The following is a 25088-nucleotide window of genomic DNA, read 5'->3' as shown; positions in this document are numbered from 1 at the left end:
CGCTTTGGGGCCAATTTCTCGAACGATATTAGACAATTGTATTGCCATGGTAACCCATAAGATTTGATAAATATCATATCATATTGAAAAAGTGCGAAGACAAGTAAAACTTACTATACGAGTAAGTCGATGTCGATAAAATTATGACGTAAGACAGTGCCTTCATTTTTTTAATATTATAATTGCTTTTACAATAAAATTAACTGAATTATTATTCTATGTAATTTTAATATATCTAATTAGTGACAGAATCATAATATGTCAAAACAAGTTGTAGGTAAGTACTAGAGAAGAAAAGGTGTAGTATAAGCAAATTATTATTTGAGCTACATTAGACCCGGCTAAAAGTGGCACTCTAAAACAGCCCTTTCCACTACTTTCACCTAACTTATCTTCTTATCATAGACCGGCTCATTTGTCAAAGTCACCCTTATCACAAAGCCTTTTTCGCTTCTTTCACGGCACTCAATTCAGTATCAAATTAAAATTGGGCCTTCTTTCAGATATTTTAGGCTCCGGCGGGCCGTCAATTGAGGCTTGATTTAATAAAGAAGGCCAGCTTTGGAAATTGCAGGGTTATATTTTATAAATAAGTCCCTAAAAACGTTTAGTATTTATTTAATAAGTACCTACGTATGTATAAATAATTAGATAGTATAGGACGTTCTTACACAAATTGTCTAAGGCCCACTTGCACCATTCCACAAACCCGGGGTTAACCGGATAAACCTGGAGTTACCATGGTTACCAGTATATTTTGTCACTGGGTTGACGGTTAAACCGCTTAACCCCGGGTTAGATGGATGGTGCAAGTGGGCCTAAGCCCCGTAGTAAGCGTGTGACCCAGACAACAATATCATTATATAGGGTGGCCAAAAAATAAATGCATTCCCGTCACCAGAGAGGTTTTAGGATTATACTGGGTCACTTTTACTATGGGACCAACCCCGAAATTGACTACTTAGTCCTAATTTCGTGGGGTACAAGCACTCACTAACTAACTAACGCCATTGAAATTATTGGACAATAAACCGTGATAAAAGCGTAATAAAGTGCATTGTTACTTTAATTTTTCGATAGTACTTAGTGACTTTTGCTTGTCACCCGACGATTTGACTGTTGTTGTAATTTTTTTAAGTTTAATTCCGTATTATGTGATTCTTTACTGAGCTAATGCAACTGAGCGGTGGCAACTGTATTGGTGTATGAACTATGTATAGACAGACACTAGTTATAAGAAACATGTACCGTTTGTGCTCAAATAAACATCAAAACATATTGCAAATCTCAAGTATTCTACTTTATTACTCGGAGTAGGCACCATCTGGTCGCAATGCATCAGATCGCGTGACTGATCCACCCTTCCTTATCTGTCTCTGGTATTTACTTTAGCTAACCACAGACATTTCTTACGAAAGGAAGCAGTTTTTAATAGGGCTAATTGTTAATTGACTGGTCATTCTTACGAGTATTTATATTTTTATAAGAAAACTTCCGTGAGACACAGACATATATTTTAAATAATAATATATTAAGTGACCCGTACTCACGTATTTTAAGATTTTTAAGTCGAAAAACGCTCGATACGGTTACATATCAGAATACCGAAAACTGATTTACCTAATGTTGAGTCACCTATGCTTGATTCACCTATTTTTAAATTACCTATCGATCATTTTACCTAAATATTGACTGACGTAAGTTTAAAATACCTAAGCTCAAATAACCTAATGGACGAAACACCTAATGCACGATATACCTAATGCACGCTTTGCCTACTGCACGTTTCACCTAAAGCTATTATACCTAAAGCACGAATCACCTATAGCTGATTTACCTAATGGACGATACACCTAAAGCTGATATACCTAATGAACGATGTACCTAAACTTGATTTACCTAATGGACGAAATACCTAAAACTGTTAAACCTATCGCACGAAATACCTAAAGTTGTTATACTTCCTGAACGAATTACCTAATGTCGATATGCCTAATGCACGGAATACCTAAAGTATAGTATAGTAAGTAAAGTATATACCTAGTATAAAATTCATATCATTTTGCCGAATGATCAAGTAGCAACTCCACCCAATAAATCGTATGATTTCCCAACCTTACAGCAGAAACTGTTGGTTTGGATAACAACTTAAAAATACACTTTTTGAAACGCTACTTTTTAGGTGGTAGAATGATTTTGTAAGTCTAATACAATATTAGTTATCTTTTCTTACCAAAAACTTAATTTTTGTAAGTTAACATCATGACGATGAAATAAAAGTCGGTTTTGGCACTGTTTGGTTGCAGTTAACCTAACACGCTCCTCCTCGCTTTGCTCGTCGTCGCACCTGTCTCGACTCTGGCAAATGACTAGACCTTATATTATAATAAAAAATAGTAAGCCAATTGAATGATTTGGCTAAAAAAAATATACCAAATGTTATATCTCCTAATAATATTCTACAAAAAATAATTATATTTTTGATTCTAGCTATTTCGTTCATTAAGTGCATCGACTTCAGGTATTTCGTGCATTAGGTGTATAGAATTTAGGTATATCGTTCATTAGGTATGTTAACTTTAGGTAATTCGATCATTAGGTATACCGACTTTAGGTAATTCGTGCAGTAGGTATGTTAACTTTAGGCAATTCGATCATTAGGTATACCGAGTTTAGGTATTACGTGCATTAGGTATATCAACATTAGGCGTTTCGTGTATTAGGTATATTAGCTTTAGGTATTTCGAGTATTAGGTGTTTCAACTTTAGGTAAATCGAGCACAGGTATTCTGAGCTTAGGTAAACCAATTGTAGGTGAAACGTGCAATAGGTAATTCGTTCGTTAGGTGTTATGTGCTTAGGTTAATTGATCATTAGGTATTTAAAAAAATAGGTGAAACGAGCATAGGTGATTCAACATTAGGTAAATCGATTTTCGGTATTCTGATATGTAACCCTCGATACACACGTTTCACTCCGTACCGAGAAGTGTCATCAGGAGCTTGCGTTGACGGGGACGGTCCGTCACCGTCAGCCCAAATACCGGTTCTTAATACATTTAATAGTATTTATATTACTTACGGATATGATTAATTCCAGCACGATATTGGTTACTGATGAATTTCCAATATGACTTAGAACTCCGGAGAGTTTAAGAAGTACCTACAACATCACTTAACGGTAGATGAAATATTCGCTGTATTGGGTAAGGTATTACCAAGTGTAGCTCAGATGGCAGAGCACTGGGCTAGCGATCCAGTGGTCGTGGGTTCAAGTCTCAAGCGGGCAGTAATTTTTCCACTTTTAAATTTATCATAAGGACCCTTTTATTGATGGAAAGCCACCAATAAATAACGTTTGACTGAACTCACAAGTAACAACCTTATCTGTTGTTCAATTCAATACGTATGTAAAATTGTGCCAATTTATTTTCCGTTTTGTTTATCCAGCCCGCACGTCCGGAACGGCAAATCAACCGGAAATGGCGATGCCGGAACTCGGAACTGTGTCGTCATCCGTGACGTCACTGCATTTGACAATCGTTCCGCGTATTAGGGAAGCTAACTTCCTCTAAAGGAATATAACAATGCCTTTTTGCTAGATTAAAGTTAATACTTTTGTAGATTAAGATTTAATTTATAATTGTCAAGCGGCACAATTCCTTAGTGATTGACTGCCACATATATTATTGAGTGGATGCCACAATCGGTCTAAGAGGAGATGGCGGGACGACCTGGACACATTTCTCAGCAACTGGACAGATGCTGCACTTAATCGGGAGGATTGGAGGTCTAGGGGGGAGGCCTTTGCCCATCAGTGGGACACCTTATAGGCTTTAAAAAAAAAGTGATTGACTATAAGTTTGCGGTACTTGCAGTTGAGACTTTGGCTGGTCAGCCAATATGAATATCGCGGTGGAAAGACAGTCAGCTGGTCACATGAACATGTAATCCCACCATCGGAGCGGCAGCTGATGTACACAAGGATTCATTACACATCACCCTTAACTACTTTATGGTCGAAATTGTAATTACGGTCTATTAGGTAATACTCTATACTCTGAGGCCGGTAGTTTACAGAATCCTTATACCTATTAAGTTACCGTCCCAGTTTCCTAGGAAACCTGTAACCATTAGACAAACTTTAGCAATATGATTTCCCAACTATTGGCTTTTGATTTTAGATCACATGCACACGTGAAGCTTACTCAAGCAGCTTTGTAGTATATTCTCATTTATTGCTAGAATAGTTCTTTCGGTAAACCAGCATTACGTGATCTCTGGATCCATAACAACTGTGCTTAATCAAAGAACGCTATTACATTGGTTATCAAGCGACGAACTCGCCTTTAGGTGAAATAACATCCCAGTTATTGGCGATAGACTTTGGTTGAGCCCGATATTCACACAGAAGCTGCAGTTATAGCTGTCATTCGATTATATACCGTTTGACGCTCACATAGAGTTTACTATTAAACAAATTTCACTGTTGAACAGGAAGCATTCCTAAATGCGAATGAGTCCAAAGCTGGAAACCACTTTAGCCATAACGTCGCGATCGCTACTAATAATAAAGTACACGAATACTGGTTTGGCTCAGCGTTCGACTCGCTCTATAAGCAATTAGAAGAACACTTACAACCCATGTACCTGTCAAACTATTAAAGACCGTTTCACGCACATATAAAGTTCAAAATTAAATAAACATGGGTCTGTTGATTAATTCATCAGTGGATTCGTGTCGGGCCGATCGTTCGTATAGTCATTAATAATTGCTACGTCGATCCCCGTTGTAAGATGAACTATCGAGGCAGTTTAGTGGCACTGAAAATTCCGTTCAAGCGTTTAGCTAAAATCGGAGATTGGACTGACAAGACGAATTAGTTTTTTTGTTGAATGTTTTAAGAAATAATGTTTCAGTAATCGAATTTAATTTTACACAAAAAAATGAGAATCAAAAACAATGTTAGAAGTAGAAGTTATTTGCAAATATTTTTTTCTGTTGCAATGCATAGTGTTTAATAGTCGATCTCCTGTTTTGTTTTGCATTGTTTAAGTTTTAGAAACAGATCAAAATGTTATAGAATACTGAAGAAGAAAAGGTTATCCATCCCCATCTTACCCCCCAACTTAAACTTATACCCATTCCTTGAACCGAATAAAACGGCCATTTAACTTTGGCTGTGTTTGTGACGTTGTTATCAGACCAAACGTCATCCGCTGAAAGTGGAACAAACCTCTGCTGAGAATAACAAAGGCAGTCTTTCCATTGTTTTAAACTATCGTGGGATTTTAGGTTAGTGTAGTTCATAGACTAGGAATCCTCTAGACCGAGTTTAGAGCAATTATTTCATGCAACCGATGGTGCCAAAAATGCGGGGGTGCGCAGGACGAGGTGAGCGAAATCCCGTACCGTGATTGGTCCGTTCAAAGACACGGACGAAACACAAAGACACTTTCGACTCGAATATGGAGTAAAATTACCGTATGCGTGGCAGAGGGGCTAGCGCGACTATGCTAAGTCGATGCACTTCCACTCCACTCCACTTTCCTTATGCGCACTGCCAAGGAATGGAATTCCTTGCCGGCGTCTATATTTCCGTGTTCTTATAACTCGGCAACCTTCAAATCAAGAGTGAACAGGCACCTTCTGGGCGAGCAAGCTCCATCGTAGGCCACGTCTACGCCTCGGCTAGTCTGTGGCCATGAGTAAGCCCATTCATAATAATAAAAAAAAAATGTTTTGTCTGTGGTGTAGTTGAAAACCTATCGTCGGTGTTGCATTTTGCGCGAACGAGTCGAATTTTCAAGAAAATCTCTGGGCAATGTGAATACTCGCCCAGAAAGCGGCTACACGCCATAAACAAAAGAGCCGCGACAGTAATGGTTCCCATTCATGTAGCGACGGCAGAAAAGACGCGTGAATAGGCGCATCTGAGGCCCGTAATGAACTGCGCTTAAGACGAAAGTGGAGGAACCGCGCGGAATAGCTTTTTGATACAAACGTACCTAGTCCGCATTTTCCTTTCTGGATATTAAGATTATTGAAAATATTCTGACAAAATTTTTGTATATCAACCATAGCTTTAAGAGTTATAATCATTTAAAAATGTGTAAGAAATCTGTTTTGCGCTCCTAATTTTTACCATAATCAACAAGATCTAAAAAAAGTCTAAAATAGGGGCATGACTAGAATGTAAAAAATGTATAAATATTTTCAATAATGTCAATATCCAGAGACTACGTTTATATGGAGAAGCGGCCGTCCCGTTTACTCTTTAGTGTGACCCAGGAGCTTTTAAGAGCAAATCTGGGCTTCCGGACACGCAGTAATATGAATTAAGGTCGAGTTTTGGAATCTTTTCTTCAAAATTAATCACTAACGCCCTTTTCATGAATCTTAGCAAGCCTCAATTAAATGTTGTCCCTTTCTAACAAACACGAATGTTAAAAAAACCGGACAAGTGCGAGTCGGACTCGCCCACCGAGGGTTCCGTACTTTTTAGTAAGTATTTATATGTATTATACAGAAATACATCATCTGTGAAAATTTCAACTGTCTAGCTATTACGGTTCGTGAGATACAGGCTGGTAACAGACGGACGGACGGACGGACAGTGGAGTCTTAGTAATAGGGTCCCGTTTTACCCTTTGGGTACGGAACCCTAATGACGGAAAAGTACAAACATTATCAAGGGCTTGTTAAACTTGACAGTAAAGTGTCTTACAATGGTGCTGTAATAGCACTCACATGAAATACAAATTTATTTGCTTAAAACAACGGTCAAATTACTTCTAGGTAGGTACTAAAAAATTCTACAGTAAATATTTGCCGACCTTACCCGTTAAACGTCAGCATTTCTGCAATCCGTACCTTTGCAAGCAAAGCACAAGGAAGCTTGAATGTCGTTTCACATTCTTCTTGCTTAAGTGGGCAACTTTAATTTCCAGACCGTCCTCGGCTGCCATTCAGCTCGCTAAAGTAAATAATTTCATTTTCCAATCCCTGGATTTGGGAAATGTTTGCCAACGAACGAATAAGTTTGTTTGGAGTTACTTGTCTTACTCGACTCTTACAATGCTTTATTAGTGCTGAGTAATGAGAAGTACCTACTGTCTTTGCGCTTATTGAGTCTACGAGAATTATCTTAAACGTAAATTCTCTTCGTTATAAATAGAACTTTTGTAGGTGGCGTTTTATACAGCTATTTTTGTCCAACTAAAAATTCTGGTAATCAGACATCGTAAATTTTATAGCATTTTTGGTGCAGTAGAGTAGTCTTAATGGAATTGTTATAGATAATTCCAACTGTAATGGTAAATTAAGGTAAATATTAACGTATTTAACGCTAATGCATCATTAGGGTTGAAATTGTTTATATTTTTCCGTTAAGAGCCCATCAACGTGCACATTAGCGCCACTGCTAAATAATCGTGATTACTTAAATTTAACGAAAGATATTTAAAAATGGGGGCCGCTACGGACTGTATTGTGTATTTAAATACCTTTTGTATACATCAGACTAGTTTTTATGTTGCTGGATTCGTCGATCTAGGAACTCGAAACAAAAACGGCCTTTTTAACTTTGGACGCATAGATTAACGAATCCAGCAACATGAAAACTAGTTTTATGTATTCAAAAGGTACTTAAATACACAATAAAGTACGTGACGGCCCCCTTTTTTAAATACCTGTCGTGAAATTTAAATAATCACGATTATTTAGTAGTGGCGCTAGTGTGCACGTTGATGGGCTCTTAACACCACTCCGCTGCATCGAAACCAAATGCTATAAAATTTACGATGTCTGCTGGTAAGACAACATAACGAGTTTTTGGTAAAAGTAGTTTTTTCTTAGCTTTCTGGCTTAGCGTAAGTATTTGAATCATCCCTTTAAATAATACCTAGACATAATAGTCTTAAGGTGACATTAGTATGGCAACTTTATTGCAGCTGCATTACTGCGGGGACGCGACCGCTGTAACTGTCAATGTCCTTCATAAAAATTAAACAACAATAGAAAAAATACCCAACTATGAAAGGTCCCCCAAGTCTGTTCCCTGCGGAAGGGTGCCATGAGGCTGGCAACATTACCTCGCTGGATGGCTATGCCTATTCGTTGACCTATTAGGAATGAGCTAGCCCTTCATAAAATGAGTGATGAGCGAAGTTCGCCGCCGCATTACTGTCACTATTCGAACATGGGTTGAACCACCCTTCACTCATTTCAACTAGGCATTTAACAGACTGTAGCAGTAACGCCGCATCAGTAATGCTGATATCTGCAGTTGCCATCCAAACGTCACCTTTATAAGAAATTCGAAATATGATCCAAAGTCGCATTCATAATTTTAGAAGTAAAGGTACATATTTGCGTGCTTCGCAAAGTCTCAAGTGTCTAAATTTAATAAACGTAAAACGTTATTCAAATAAAGTTAATAAATTTCAACCCAAAATAAGAGCAAAGGGTACATAATATCAACACCATCCCCTCGGCGCTCCAAAATACAAACGAAATTCTAAACCCAAATAAATATTGCCGAGTTTTGCAATGCAAAAACCCCAACGGGAATCAAATATTTCCAATAACAGAAAAAAATACTACAAATTCTAATAACACGGGAGTAATATCCGAACAATTTGCGAATAAAGGAGGCCGCTCGGATACACAATCAGTTTCCGATCCTGCAATACTGGAATACCGAACAGTAGGGTAGTAATGTATTCGGAAAGGTCTAGAAATGTCGTGTGGATCGTGGTTTTACAACAATAAAACCTTTGGGAGACATATTTGCTTCGCAAAATAGAGGGCGTGAGATCGGGAGTAATGTAACTCAAACTATTTCGGGTTAACCTGATATAAATGTCATATAGTTGGTCAAACCAATTTGTCAGTCAGTAAGAACCAGGAAAACTATACACATCCTTTTCTGTTGGGTGCTAGTACTAGTGTAAGACAAAGATACTATGATTCTCTCTGTCTATTATTGAAATGAGACAGTCCTGTGACAAACTATAATTACTGTGTCATTCAATTATAGTATCCGCAGAATTAAGTGGCGAGCAGGGTAGATAAACACATCCATAAGAGCGACTTAGATGGCGAATCACACGATACGATCCGGCCATGTTTTCCCGACAGTCCCGACACTCTCCGAATTCTTCCGAACGACTCCGAAACCTATCGGCATCGACTCACTCGCTCACTCACTCGTCACGCTCGGCCGGCTCATTTTGAATCATGAATGGGAAAGAGCGCGCAAGGAACACTGAGATACATCATCAGTGAGTTGAAGAGTGAGTTAAATCACTCACTCGTGAACGATACATGTCTAACTGTATATGTCGGCGGCCGATCGTAAGATAAGCAATATCGTGAAATTCCTAGGCATATCGTGAAACGTGAAAATCTTTGACTCATTCTCAAAAGTCCCTGAGTCGACGGAGCCCCGCTACGCGGGGCTCCTATTTCTGGGCAGTTTGCCCTTCGGGCATCTGAAGCAACCTAACGAACCTATCCTACCTATTTATTGGTTTAATGTAACTATGGTCAAAACATTACACAGGAACATTACGATCTGCCTGATCTTACGATCGGCCGCCGACATATACATCAACATACGCGGCAGCCTAACTATGTTTATATGCTGCGTTCGTTTGATCAAAGCCGAACTACAAACAACGCAACGTGAACTCCATCTAAAACATGGAGAATAACACAAACATGTAGGAACGTCACGTTCGTTGTATTTAGGAGATATTTTGCATAGTAATGTTCAAAGGAAATAATGATATTTTATAAACGGTTTCATTTTCTGGACTTCTTACTTGAAAAATATGCGATTCTAATGGGATATCACAGTTCGTTCTGTAACAAATTCAGTTTTAAATATCAAGGGTTGCAAGTAGGTATAATTAAAATTTAATTTTGACGAAATGAATGAAGAGCCCACAAGATGGCAGAACCTACTATGCACAAGGAAACGTACCGACGAGAACGGTATAGATGGTAGCACTTACTGTGGCAATGAGCACATATATTTCCGATTCAGGCCACAAGATGGCAGACCCTCCAACGGGCACGGTGCCTATTATGACATTCAATCCGACAGTCATTTTATCAAGGACATTGCCGTCAATGTCCTAAGGAGGGTGATGTGTCCGTACACAGCACCCGCGTCAAGTCCGCAATAGTTATGCAGCCGCTATGATTAACTAGATACGATATAGTAAAGATATGTGACGTCCCACGGATAAAGGTACCTTATGGCGGTTGGCGCTTACGATTATTAACGTTTCTTCAATATTATTGCGGCGCTATGCGACGTAAGCGTCAGCAGCCATAAGGTACCTTTTGTCGTGGAACGTCACATAACTTTATTAATTCATATCTAGTGAATCTCTAATTAGTTTCCCGAATCGCGGCGCCAGCCGCCATAAGGTACCTTTTGCCGTGGAACGTCACATATCTTTACTATTTCATATCTAGTGCATCTTTTATTCATTTCCCGAATCGAGCCGGCAGTTGCCACCCGAACGTCAGCTGAATAAGTGCAGCAATTGCGATGTCTTCTTAAAATTGGCGCCCAACGTGGGGCTGAAACTAACAACTACATATTCATTATTCATCACTACACCTTATATAAAACAAAGTCACCAGCCGCGTCTGTCTGTTTGTATGTTTGTTCGCGATAAACTCAGAAACTACTGCACGGATTTTCATGCAATTTTCACCTATCGATAGAGTGATTCTTGAGGAAGGTTTGTGTACAATTTGTTAACCCTTGCGAAGCGGGGGCGGGTTGCTAGTTTCACATAAATTGAACTTAAAGGTACACACTATAATACGTCAAAAATTCATACAAGTTTCACGTCTATTCGCTGCAGACTTTTCTTCGTCTAACTCTACCTACTAGGCTACACTTTATTACATTCCTAAATACAGATACCAATTCGAGTTCACTTTATTACCCGCCTAATCTGAAAAGCAGGACAACCATAATTCTAACTTCCTCACAAAACAACGAACCCACTTCCTCAAAATCTCTCTCCCAACCGACATGCCAATTCGAAAGTAGATATGTAATATCTAACTGATATCATTGTGTTATCGTGCATTTCGCTCGTACTTGTCGGTACATGTGTGCGGGCGAGACGCACGATTGCTTAACATGATTCAAATATCATTCTGATGCCAGTCTACGGTCGAATCGGCCTGAAAATCTCTCCCGTTTGTTTGCTAAACAGCGATTAACGAGGAACGGATTAAGTGTTAATGTACGTTGCAGATTGTGTTACGAAATAGGATTTGGGTCGTACAGATTGTAAAAAAAGTTATCCCGTGGACAATAGTTAACAGCTTGTTACATGCAGTAAGTACCTAATTTTATTTTTATCAAACACATACGCCTGCAAACCATACTACCTACATTATTTTAATTTTAAGGAAAAATTTACCGCGTCGGGTAGGGTTTGAACTAAGGCGAATAAGGCGTATAAACAAATTCATACATTCCTGTAGAAATTCGCATGCGGTAAGCTTCCGATATACGGCGCGATTTGGGAAATGAACTAGAGTACCTTTTGCCGTGGAACGTCACATATCCTTACTATTTCATATCTAGTGAATATCTTATTCATTTCCCGGATCGCGCCGCTAATCTCGCCCAAAACTGTGCATTTAAGATAATTTAATAAAAAAAAATCATCATTTAGTAGGTATTTAAGTGAAATAATTATTATACTAGAAACTTCGACGCTAAATATAACAGCAGTACTTAACCAAATTAATAGTGAAACTACTCAAAATTCAACAGGTTTCAACCAATCAAGTCAATCAATTTACCGTGTTCTGTCTAATCATTACATTAAGCCCCAATCCAATAAATTCACTGTGGATTCATCGGACTAAGGTTGTTCCTCGGATGTTAGATAAATTGGGTAAATCGGGGCTTGCCAGCCTCGATTGATTGGAGGCCTCGATGACACGATATCTCGATTTGCGGACCGAGAACCAAATGCTAATCTGAATCTTGATAGTCCTATTTATTAGGTGAGTGGGATTGAATCAAGTTAAGGGTTTAAGTTTATTAATTTACAAAATGGGTCAGAAATAAATTTAAAAGTGGAAAAATTACTGTCTCGGGTGAGACTTGAACTCACTTCCACTTTTTTCCACTTTTAAATTTATTCTAAGCTTAATAGCATCGTTCGCAGACGTTTCTGCTTGTTAAAAATTAAAATTAGGTCAGAAAAGTTCAGGAAGACCGGCCGTGTTTTCTATGAACATAACAAAAGTAAGCGATTAGGATACTTATTAGTTTCTCTAGACTCTGACTTATGGATTTCGCACACTTCGCGGGTCATTCTAGATAAGGTAGAAGCACCTACTAGTGCTCGACGCTGCACTAGTATTCGACATGGGCACTTTATGTCAAAGTGACAAGGATTAAATTTGAATACAGAATAATCTTACATAAAGTGCCCATGTCGAATACTAGTGCAGCATCGAGCACTAGTACTTCTAATCTACCTTACGTGCCTGTAGGATTAGTACTCTACCTTACGTGCCTGAAGGATGAATCACGCTAGACCGAGCCGGAGCCGGGCCCGAGCTTCCGATGCTTCGTTATCTATGGATTGTGATCACCGATCAGCCGCGGACGCGTCGGCGTCGGCCCAGGCACGGCCCGGTCTAGCGTGAGTCATCCTTTATAGTGAGACTGTCTATAACTAACTAGTCTCTGTCCCAGCCTTTTCCCGTCGATCCGCAAAGTAACCGACGATGGAAATATTACCATCCTGTTTGAATTTCAAATGGATTGCGGTACACAATAGCGTTTTTCGTTATTTCGGAAAATGGCGGATACACTCACCTGAGCTTACGTAAATATTGTATGAGCTACGCAAATACGCTGTGAAAATAGAGCGATGAATATTGCTGACATTTTCTTAATTAATTAAAACAAGGCAAACCGAAAGCGCGATGGACTGACGAAATAGTGAGACTGGCTGGTGACCAATTGATGCAAAAAGCTAATAAAAGACGCTTATAAAACAGAATCCTCCACCTCGACTGTCTGTTTATTATGTGTTTTATGTTCGCGATAAACTCGAAAACTACTTAACGCATTTTCATGCACTTTTCACGTATCAATAAAGTGTTTATTAAGGAAGGTTTAAATGTATAATTCGTTATCGTTTTCTGTAACCCGTGCGAAGCCGGGCGGGTCGCTTGTCTAAAATAAATATAATTGTACCCGAAAACGGCATTTATCGTCAGAAATGTATTAAACATAAGATCTTTTACGATAAGTCTGGTATCACCTTGTTAAAGGCGCCTCCCGCGGGGCTCCTTGACTTACGATTTTCTGGCATTTCCAAAAGTGAAATGCATGCGCTTGACAGGAGCAAATTGACCGGTACAAAATAGTAGAAAAGGTACAAAATGTAGGTAACTTGACTTAGTCACCTGGAATAACAATATAATTTTCACCACACTACCTTACAGCAAAGCCTCACTTTATTCTTCAAAAACGGACGCGAAAGTTGCATTTTATCCACAGGACTGTAAGTCCAAGTATTCAACTTCTATGTAATTACGAATAACACTTGCAGTGCATACACTATCAAAATCGTCGCAGACTTGGTCTTGGTCTACTACATCACATACATACATTTGGCTGTATGAGCGTTTTATATCAATCAAAATTTTGCTAAAGCAAAATAATCGAAGCAAAATCGAGAGAATCTCAACAAACTGACAATAAAATTAACGATGAAAAACTTCTCCGGCAAATCACAACCTTCATAATTGGAACTCGCATTTTTCTTTTCATTATCTACCTTTTTTATGCTAACCTTCGTTCAATCTAAAATCTACCTTATCAACATCACTATACGATTTAAATTGCTGAGTTCGTACTACGTGTCTAGCTTGCTGCATCGTTATTAGATTTAGAAAACGGCGTTTTGAGCTTTAACGCTTAAGGGATAAGGTTGAAAATACCTAGTTTAGTTCATGTTCGTATTTGCTGAAGATTCATTACGCTAAATGAACTTCTTTGCAGTCTTTCAATGAGCTCTTTTGACCCTAGTTCTGGTCTAAGATAAGTTACACGTCTTAGATGTAGGAGCGAACGTCGAATGGAGTTAAGTTAGACTTATTTTAATTAAACGTAGTTTTCGCCTTTTCACAGTAAATAGATGAAAAACTTTTAAAACTGTCATAGGAATACCTTTATCGTCCGGCAAACTGGTAATCAGTGGGCCTCTTTAGTATGATTACGTTTCTGGTTAGCAGGAGTATTAAAAGTATGATTCTGGTTAGCAAAAAACGCAAAAAGAGGGTCAAACTTTATGTCCAGCATTTTTGACGTTGTCGAATTAAGGGTATCTTAATGGGTCATTAAAACTAATGAGTGTTTGTGGGTTAACGGTTCTCGTAATAAAACGTTAAGTGGCCTACAGAACATTAAAGAGCTTTTAAGCGAAGAAGGAAGGTCCACAAGAAAACGCATCATGAAAAAAAATGTAATAATAATTAAAGTCTGTAAAGCAAAGCATGTCAGTAGCAATGTACAGCAAAGTGAAGTAGGCAACACTAAATTTTTTTCATGAATAGCCTGTCAGTTGTTCGGAGCTGTCAAATTTTGTGTCAAACTTCTAACTGACAGTCCGATATCTTCTGGCGGACTGGTAATCAGTGGGCCCCTTAAGTATTCGAGAAGGAGGCCAAAACGAACGTATATATTGACATCAAACTGATATCTGAAGGATATCATTTAGTTATAATTTGAATTGTTGAATGATGTCATTTTAATTATTGTCAGAGCATCTAGAGTCTGTGTCAAGTGTGTCAGATTTCAGAGAGGTGTTCTAATAGATAATATTTAAAGGACTTAACATTCTTAATTGATATTGTTTGTACTTGAGTCAATATTTATTATACGTTTTTGCCCCTGAAGGCTATGATGATACGCGTATGTACGATATTGGATTGTAAATGTAAGACTCACTGCATCACTTTTCATCACCTTTTCACCACGCTGTAGGCACCCGTATGATACTCACCTGCAACAAAAATAAATTTAACGTCAAACCTCCACCATTTCTGAAGTTGGTAAAAAATGGCACACAACAAACCGAAATTGTATAGGTAGATTTGTGAAAACTCAGGAAACTGAAGTATAGAGTGAGCATTTAAGCTTACTCATTTCTCTATAAAATATATTATTTAACATAAATTTTGGTGAGTTTTGTGTGTGACCTAAGTCGTAGTAGCTCAGTAGGGTTCTCAGAAGGCTCGCCGCAGTGCAACGCTAGATGGCAATGCTGATCCTTTGGGCAAAATTTTGGAAAGCCCTCTGGTCACCAGAAGCCTCTATGTTTGACTTATTCAAAATCAAATGCCGATTTAAGCTAATATCCAATGTAATCACGAAATAAAGACAAACGAACAGAACCAACCAAAATCCACGCCATGGCTATAATTCCAGTAAATTTTAACAAGGCCCGTAAAGATCGAAGGTCGGGCCTTATTAAATCATGTCACGCGAGCCTGGAATTCCGGCTCTAACCTTTAATTCTGGGGGTCCTAGTCACACAATTATATTAGAGACATGCAACTAGGACTATCTACTTATAGGAAAACTATAGGTTATATACTAAACTATTTAAATGTACGGCTACCACCAGTTTTGACAGTACATTGACAGATACGCTCGCGTCTGCGTAAATTACTTTCTATACATCCCGCTTGCACTAAGGGATGTAACATAGAATTTTTTCAACACAGATTAATATTGTTAATATCTGTGTCGGACCGTTTTGCTTTTTTTGATATTTTTGTTTTTTAAGGCGCTAGAGCCTTTCAAAAATGGCCAAAATGGCCTAATTGACTATGCCGCAATGAGAGGCGTGGCCCGCGTGGCATTCAAAACTGATATCAATTAGCCAAAAAAGCAAAACGGTCCGACACATAATTTCATAATCATTTAGATTTCCAAATTTGGTTACGATTGGTTAAGTTTTGGAGGAGAAAACAGAGGAGTACGAAACCTCGATTTTTGAGATATTTACGCAGGATTTTTCGCCTTGTGCTTATCACACTACTTTTAGGTGCCGCTTCCGTTAGCGAGACGGATATATTTACCTAAAATATTTAAAACTCAGCTCCTGTTTCGTCTTAAGTATCATTTTTTGTATAGGATTTGAGTTTCCAACACGTCCAGCTTGGCGTGTTTTAAAAATCCCATACAAAAATAGACATCATAACGCAAACGCGAACGAAGCGACTAGCGTGACGATATCGAATGAAATTTACACTAAACTACTACACTACACTACACATACTAAGGATTCTGTCTGAGGCTTGGCTGTATGAAGTTGATTTGTATTATATTAACTGCAGTACCGAGACCACGCAACGTTACCATCCACTTGAGATAAATGAAATGACCCTACAGAAGTCGACTGAAGCAGTTTTGCATCACAACATTACTGCAGGAATCGTAACGTAAATTTCTCGATAAATTAACTTTTTGACGTTTCCTGCAGTGATGCAGTCGACTGCCGCAGTATTGCAGCGCGACTACTGCCGCATATGAGTGACATTCCATTTCCAACTGCAGCTGCAATACTGTTCATTTTACTATGGAAACGCGTCGCTGTCATTGTCAATTTCCATAGAAAATGAATAGTATTGCAGCTGCAGTTGGAAATGGAATGTCACTTTATGTCAAAATAGATGCAATGCAGTCGGCAGTACTGTCGCGCTAGAATATACTGCAGCAGTAATACTGGTGCAGTCTTAATTCGAGCACCACTTTAAATTAAGCCTAATAAATGGGACTGAATGTTTTCACTTTACGTACGAAATCGCGAGAAATGGCTAATATTATTATGAAAGATGCTTTTACTTTGGTTCCATAATTCAGATAACACAACCATATTTAAACGAAACAAAGCGTCTAAATTCAGTAATTTAAAGGGATTCCACAACATTAGGAAACAAAGGTCCATAAATACAGGACCTCCAAGTTACGGCCTCATTTCCGCGCCCCATGATTTAGGCCTCGACGCGTCGCCGATTTAATTTATCGTCGTGTGTAGGTTGTCCTTAACCCTTTTAGTGCCTAAAATAAGCTGTGCATAGATAACTGACCCCCCTCTCCATATTTTTGTACGGTAGTACGCTACGGTACGGTAGTATTTATTGATCATCATCATCATCATCATCATCTTAGCCATACGACGTCCACTGCTGAACATAGGCCTCCCCCTTGGACCTCCATTCGTACCGGTTGGAAGCGACCCGCATCCATCGTCTTCCGGCGGCCTTAACAAGGTCGTCTGTCCATCTTGTGGGTGGACGTCCTACGCTGCGCTTGCTAGTCCGTGGTCTCCACTCGAGCACTTTTCGGCCCCATCGGCCATCTTCTCTCCGTGCAATGTGGCCTGCCCATTGCCACTTCAGCTTGCTAATCCGGTGGGCTATGTCGGTGACTTTAAGTAGTTCGTCTACGGATCTCCTCATTTCTGATTCGATCACGCAGAGAAACTCCGAGCATAGCCCTCTCCATAGCTCGTTGAGCGACTTTGAGTTTTGAGATAAGGCCGATAGTGAATGACCACGTTTCGGAGCCGTAAGTCATCACTGGTAACACACATGTATTAAAGACTTTCTTCTTGAGGCATTGAGGTATGTCGGATGAAAAGACATTACGTTGTTTCCCGAACGCTGCCCAACCGAGTTGGATTCGGCGGTTGACCTCTTTCTCGAAGTTGGATTTAAATATTTATATAGGTATATATTTCGGGAATCTCGGAAACGGCTCAAACGGCTCAATCTTTGGAAAAATGCACATTTTTGAGTTTTTTTGTGTTTTCCAAGCTTCGCTCGGTCTCAGATATTAAGACTATGAACAGGAAACTATAGGTACATAAATGTTACACGTTTCTTTAGTTGCTACCCAATATTCTCACCATAAATATTTCCGAGCTACACCCGTCAGTTTCCTTATTAGAGGGCTCAATTTTCTTCTCAAATGGCGCGGCAAAGCAAAGTAATCTTCACAAAGGGTTTCCGCCTTCTTCCCTTAGGAATACATCCTCATCAGTGAAAGAAACTTATGTGGCATTTACTACGACAGAACCCTTTTAGAAAATTATATAGAAAATACATATGTGGCGTAAAACATTGTACTTACATAAAAACAATAAAGTTATACTCTGTATCTTTAGGTATTTAAATAAAAGTAAACAAATCTACTACTAGACTTTGCAACGTTTTTTATCGCTTCATCTTTTGTAATTACCTTACCTGCATCAACTTTCACAACTTCTTTCTCTCGCTTTGGCTAGGCGGTACAGCTGCTTTTCGCCTTTAGGACTATCTCTAAAGACTCGTACAAATGGTCCTGTGCTACTTTCTTCTTAAATTCTTTATATTCTGTTCTCTTTATTTCCTTCTCAATTTCCTGCCCAGTTTCAACACTGGCAACAGTGGCAGTTTCAACACTGCCATTCTTTGAACTTTGTAAACTCCTGAATTATTTTCGTTGAGAATTGTATTATCAGGGTTTCATACCCAAAGGGTAAGAACAGGACCCTATTACTGAGACTCCACTGTCCGTCTGTTCGTCTGTCTGTCACCAGGCTGTATCTCATGAACCGTAATAGTTCAAATTTTCACATATGATGTATTTCTGTTGCCGCTATAACAACAAATATTAAAAAGTACGGAACCCTCGGTGGGCGAGACCGACTCGCATCTGGCCGGTTTTATCTTAACGTTTCGTTTTTCTTATCTTTCGATCAATTAATATCTCGAGCGTTTGCTAATTGCCCTTTTGTGATCAGCGAAGCGTGTTTCTATTAATATTTCTCTTAAGGGCTCCATTCCATATTGCTTGGATTATCTCGTGAGGTCACCGATCTTGTGACATGGCTATAATGCCTTTAATAAGATTGTGGCGTCTCGTGTGTAATTGGCAACGTCGTGCCACTAGATGCTAACAGATGGCGTTAGCACGTTCTACATCGCGCTTACGGAGTTCCGAACGTCAGTAAATACTACTTCTAAACAATTCACAGTGGACTGGATTCAATTCGATCCTCAGGGGCAACACCCGCCCGGAGAGAATATTATAGGCCTCTCTACTTTTCTATAAGATTGTTCAGTATATTCAATGTATGTATTACATCATGTAGTTATTTACAAAAAATAGGTAGGATAAATCGTCAACTACTGGCCACCGGCTAATAACTGGCCACCCTTCAATAACTAGCCATCTTATGCTAAAATGAATTTTGTGTATAGGTGTATAGAATTCATTTTTAGTTTAGTGTGGCGAGTTACTAAACAATGACTAGTTTTATTGACGAAATATTATGATTGTAGATCAAACGTGAACTCTGTTCGGATGTAGCAAAGTTCTGACTATGAAATCTTTATAGAATATGAATCTAAAAACTGTTTTTTTTTCGACAGAAACTCAAATACAAAAACTGAATTAAAAAAACAACAAATAACCCGGAGTTTCATGTTAATGTTCACTTGTTATTAAATTATAAAAAAAGGTTCAACCATTTTTCACAACAATACAGCGGGATTGGATATCCAATGAAATGATCCTCCGAAAATGGAGCTCAGTCGGGAATTAGATATTTTTCATACGTTTTTATACTTTCGTGTTGCGGCTCGATTCGGGAAATGAATTAGAGACTCACTAGAGTCACTAGATATGAAATAGTAAAGATATGTGACGTTCCACTGCAAAAGGTGCCTTATGGCGGCTGGCGCCGCGATTCGGGAAATGAATTAGAGATTCACTAGATATGAAATAGTGAAGATATGTGACGTTCCACGGAAAAAGGTACCTTCGCATAGCGCCGCAATAATAATGGAGCGGCATTAATAATAGCGTAAGCGCCAACCACCATAAGGTACCTTTAACAGTGGGACGTCACATATCTTTACTATATCGTACCTAATTAATCTCTAATTCATTTCCCGAATCGCGCCGTTAATTGCGTTCAAATGTTTTTCATCATAATATTAAGGCAAAGATGAAAAAATAATTGGGTGTTTAAATGAGTTTGGTAGGTAAATAAAAATTGATGTTTTTTGTCCGTTAACGTCAAGATTTCAGAAAACTGTTGTCGTTTTATGGAAAAATTCTAAAATTTGTGTTATTTACACTCATAATCCCTTAAAGGGCGGATAGGTTCGTCTTTGTACTAATGACGAATGTTATTTTTCCTGTTTTGTTTTTATTTTTGTACAATAAAGTGTTTTACTACTACTACTAATTACGAGTAGGTATTTTTAAATGTTAAAATAAAAAACCTGTTGGTATTTTTATATAGGTAAAGACGAGTCAGTCAGTAGTACAAAGGTATGGCAAAAAATGCTTAATATTTTAAATCTGAGTAATTTGTATTAATTCCTCAATCAATTAATATTGAATTGAAATATGTAGGTATAATTGGTATCAGTGTTGAAACATACCAAAAGTACAAAAAATGGGATCAGGCAAATCTTTTTATGACTTCATTTTGGCACTCATGTCACGTGAAGTGGGAGGTCATGTGTTTGTCCAGAACCGTATGTGCTTAGGATAGCTCAAATATTTCCTGAAGAGAAGGTCGCTCGAGGGAAAATTATAAAACAAACACGATTTCCTTGTAAATATGTTTTGAGCATTTGCTCAAGACATTGGAAGATATCATCATGTTTTATACTTCCGTCAAAGTCAGGGTAGGGTAGGAACGATTAGTATGGTAGGTATGTGTTGAGATTTAAAATGCCGCATATTTGTGTCTTAACTTCAAAATCGGGTAAATCAATTCGACCCTCTCAGCAAATATTTACCCTGTTGCCTTTTCTTGATAGCAAATCGCATAATCTGATAGATGGATTTACCCGAGTTTGTATTTAAGCGACTCATTTGTGCATGCTGTAAATTAGTTACCTACTGAATTGATCACGAGTTGTCGCTTTTTAAAATATAATTTCCATGATAAAGTCAAAATCCGTTTACATCCTTAAAACTTATGGTAACATTCCATTTCTAACTGCAGCTGCACTACCAGTATTGAATGCATGGCTGTCACTGTCAATTTCCATAGTAAAATGAACAGTAATGCAGCTGTCCTTGGAAATGGACTGTCACCTTTAAATGTGGGGTGAAGCGATCGAGTTGAACCAAGAAAAGTCTGCAACGATTTTGCAACGAGTTATTTTACTTAACCGTCAAACGTCTATGAAATTGTGACGTATAAATAACACTTGCGCTGCATCTGATATTAAAATCGTTGCAGACTTTTATTGGTCTAACTCTAGCAAGGTTTGCTTACGAATCAAGTCAAAAACGGTACACTGGTTCACTCGACTCGCTAATATTTGTTGTTGTGGTTGTCCTACGGCACCCCAGAGGTGCAAAGGGGCTTCACAAGCTCGCGCCACGCCTTCCTATCTTCAGCGACCGCTCTGGCCTCGCTCCAGCTCAACCCGACCGCTCGTAGTTCATTTGTGACGGACCGCTGCCAAGAGTGTACAGGGCGCCCGAGCTATCCGTCCGGCGGTTTCCAATCGAAAGCAATGTTTGCGTTATTAGTTTCCCCTCTTCGAATAGTATGTCCTATCCATCTCCATTTCCGTGTCGCGATTTCTTCGCGAATATTTGGTTTGATTAAAACAACCATCTTTAAATTATTAGTTGTTCAGTTGTTTTCCATTGTTCTAATAAATTCCTCTGTTCTCCTTGCACCATTTTTACATGTCTCTGTTTGGTCCGATGATTGACTCGTAGAGAATGCCATTAGGCATTAAGTCCGCCATTTGTACATTACTATTATTATATTTTGTGCAATAAAGATTAAATAAATAAATGAATAAACAATCGCCTGCATGCCGACAGCCAATATATACGGATATTAGAAATACTTACCTTCGCCCTAAACATGTATCGAATACAATGTCGACCCTTCCGAGCTATGCGACTGTGGTTTGCTATTGATTTTGGTCAGCTAGCTACCTATATTATGTCATGATACACGGTGTAACATGAGTAAACCGAATAATTTTAACAGCGTATTCCTGATCACATTTGGAGACAAAAATGTTCTATAAACTTCTTTGAAACTCGCCTAGTTTCAGAGATATTAAAATTAATTAAAAAAAACAAGATTTTATTGTTACATAGTGTAAAAGGCCTTTTTGATGGTGATGTTGCTGCTATGGGACGTAGTCCAAATATCCTTATTGATAGATGTCAAAAAGTGACAAGTATAACACTTTGCAAAAAGTCAGTTCTACGAAAAAAATGTAAATATCAATTTTAAGTGACAAGTTTACCAATAACATTTATTTTTTATGTACAAATACATTAAAAAAATTGAAAAAACAAAATAAAAAAAAATTTTTTTTGGCGAACTTGACCTAAAATCATTTTACATTTTTTACTTCTTTTGCCCTCAGAAATGCGTGGTTAATATTATTCGGTTTACTCATGTTACACCGTGTATATGTAATTATGTATTGTATATTTACATATATACTGTGATAATGAAACTGTTTACTTGTCTTATTCATACAACTTAGCAACCGCTTACAAACCTGTGTTAAATCGAATTTAAACTGTTGTGAGACATACTCGTACTAACATTGAATAATTTAGGTTTAGACTCACTTGTTTTTAGTCACTCGCCATCAACATCATGCATGCATGCTTGTCATGTCGCGCGAGTGACTAAAAAAACCGGGCAAGTGCGAGTCGGACTCGCGCACGAAGGGTTCCGTACCATAATGCAAAAAAAAAACAAAAAAAAAGCAAAAAGAAAACGGTCACCCATCCAAGTACTGACCCCTCCCGACGTTGCTTAACTTTGGTCAAAAATCACGTTTGTTGTATGGGAGCCCCATTTAAATCTTTATTTTATTCTGTTTTTAATATTTGTTGTTATAGCGGCAACAGAAATACATCATCTGTGAAAATTTCAACTGTCTAGCTATCACGGTTCGTGAGATACAGCCTGGTGACAGACGGACGGACGGACGGACGGACGGACGGACGGACGGACAGCGAAGTCTTAGTAATAGGGTCCCGTTTTACCCTTTGGGTACGGAACCCTAACAAGTGAGTCTAAACCGTAAAATTATTCAATTCCTCTGTTAAATGTTGTGTTTCTAATAAATAAATAAGTTTTTGGCAGATAAATAAGTTTTCTATCCACGGGCAACTAATACTCATCGAGACAATTCTAACAACCCCAAAACAATTACTTTGCGTTGTTTTAACACAGAGTTCCCATGGCCACCTTCTGCCTCCATCAGCAGATCAGCTCCATGTCATCATAATACCATCGAAAGTACCAAGGCGGAAACAGTGGCTCAGCTCGAACAGTGCTGTAATACCCTCTCTCAGGTCGATATTAGGTTGAGTGAGCCACTGTACCCGGCTTTTTCCTGCCGAGCCTCTGTTCCCTCCTTGACCCTACATGGTTGTTTGCATCACCCGTATGCATTTAATTTCCGCGAAATGCAACGTTAATACCTCATAAAATATTACGCAATATAAAACACAAGCAAACAAGTGATCTTCCAACGGCTTTAATATCGCTGGAAAGTTTCATGTCCTCATAAAGTGAAATATTAACACATCCGCCGCGCTTGACGTTAAAGTACGTCCTTTGGGATGAAGTTTTTATGTGACATAAAATTTCTAAGCTGCTAGTTTCATAGTTGAAAGGGATTTTACTAGTGTGATACGAGTAGGTAATTGTAAAAACTAAAAAAAAATCAGTGACAACATTCTTAGTTAAACTTTGATTGTCTGTACATTGTAGAGTCTGTGCGGAAAGAGAAGAGTCGTGGGATGTATTGAGCCCCATACATTCCACGACTCTTCTCTTTCCGCACAGACTACAAGAACGTTGCTCGAGTACCTAATCTTAAGTATTATGTAAAGAGAAGTTTCTAAACGAAAAGGCTTTTTTTAGTCAAATATTACGCCGGTAAATAAAAGGAAATATTCCGAAAAGTTGGGGAAGTTCTCAAAAATCTTAGGAAATTTTAACAGGAAAAAAAGAAAATTTAAATTTTTAGAAAATTTAAAATTTTGACTTCTGGACATCCGCCGTGCTTGACAGAACATTTTTCCTTTTGGAAGTTTTGTGCCCATAAAATTTCTAAGCTGCAATAATTGGCTAGTTTATATTGAAAGGGATTTTACTAGATAGAGATAATTATAAACTACTGATAAACCCCAGTTAGAGTGTTCAAAAACTTGCATGCAATATTGCAGACATTGCAGGGTTGCGAGTTGCGAACTGCGTCGCAGCCATAATTGTGTGTTTTTAGTTTAAAGATATAATTTTATAATAATACGAGTATGTATGCTAGGTTTAAGGTATTTATCTATGGGCCAATAGTTGCCTAAAAATAAATATTTTCATTTCATTTCATTTTCAATACAGTTCATTGCTAACTACAATGAGTATAATATTTTATTAGTATCAACATTCTTAAAAATATTCAGTAATTATGAAAAAAACACATTTTATGATAGCCTGGTTCGTATTACGTAATCAATTGCATCATCTAAATTTGACACCGACGGGCGCGGTAGTGACCATAATAACACCGCCAAGGTGCCAATGTTGCATGCAAGGCATGCATAATGCATGCATCGCTAACGGGGGCCATTGTCATTGCGTTTTAATTACTGAACTATTACCCTAGTCAACGGGGCTTTTGTTATCAGTGCAGTTGCAGTGTCACGTAGTGTTTAGTATGAAGAAACCCAAGAGTAAGTACAAAGGATTTAAAGGAACACTAATATTATTTTACAACTTTTTGTCACTAGAGCGCTCAAACTTTTTGTAATACTTACCTAAATAATAGTAATTATACACATTCCTGACTAAGAATGAAAATGTAAAATGTCCAAAGAGTTTACTTAAAAAAAATAGTAGGTACATTAAAATATTATAACTGACACCCGCCCCGGCATCGCACGGGTTAACAAATTATACACCTAAACCTTCCTCAAAAGTCACTTTATTGATACGTGAGAACCGCATGAA

The 25088-nt window shown here is 38.2% G+C and overlaps 1 long non-coding RNA gene across 1 annotated transcript in view; it reads right to left on the bottom strand.

The window, feature by feature from the left end:
* LOC134668017 (uncharacterized) overlaps window positions 1–18671 on the bottom strand; it is a 153373-nt gene extending 134702 nt beyond the window's left edge. Inside the window, exon 1 of the long non-coding RNA XR_010098710.1 lies at window positions 18623–18671. This is a non-coding gene — a long non-coding RNA (uncharacterized LOC134668017). The remainder of the gene's footprint in view (window positions 1–18622) is intronic.
* Between the last annotated feature and the right edge of the window lie 6417 nt (window positions 18672–25088).

This window comes from Cydia fagiglandana, chromosome 10, assembly GCF_963556715.1.
Source record: "Cydia fagiglandana chromosome 10, ilCydFagi1.1, whole genome shotgun sequence".
NCBI lineage: Eukaryota > Metazoa > Arthropoda > Insecta > Lepidoptera > Tortricidae > Cydia > Cydia fagiglandana.
This window is presented reverse-complemented; position numbering and strand designations above follow the sequence as displayed.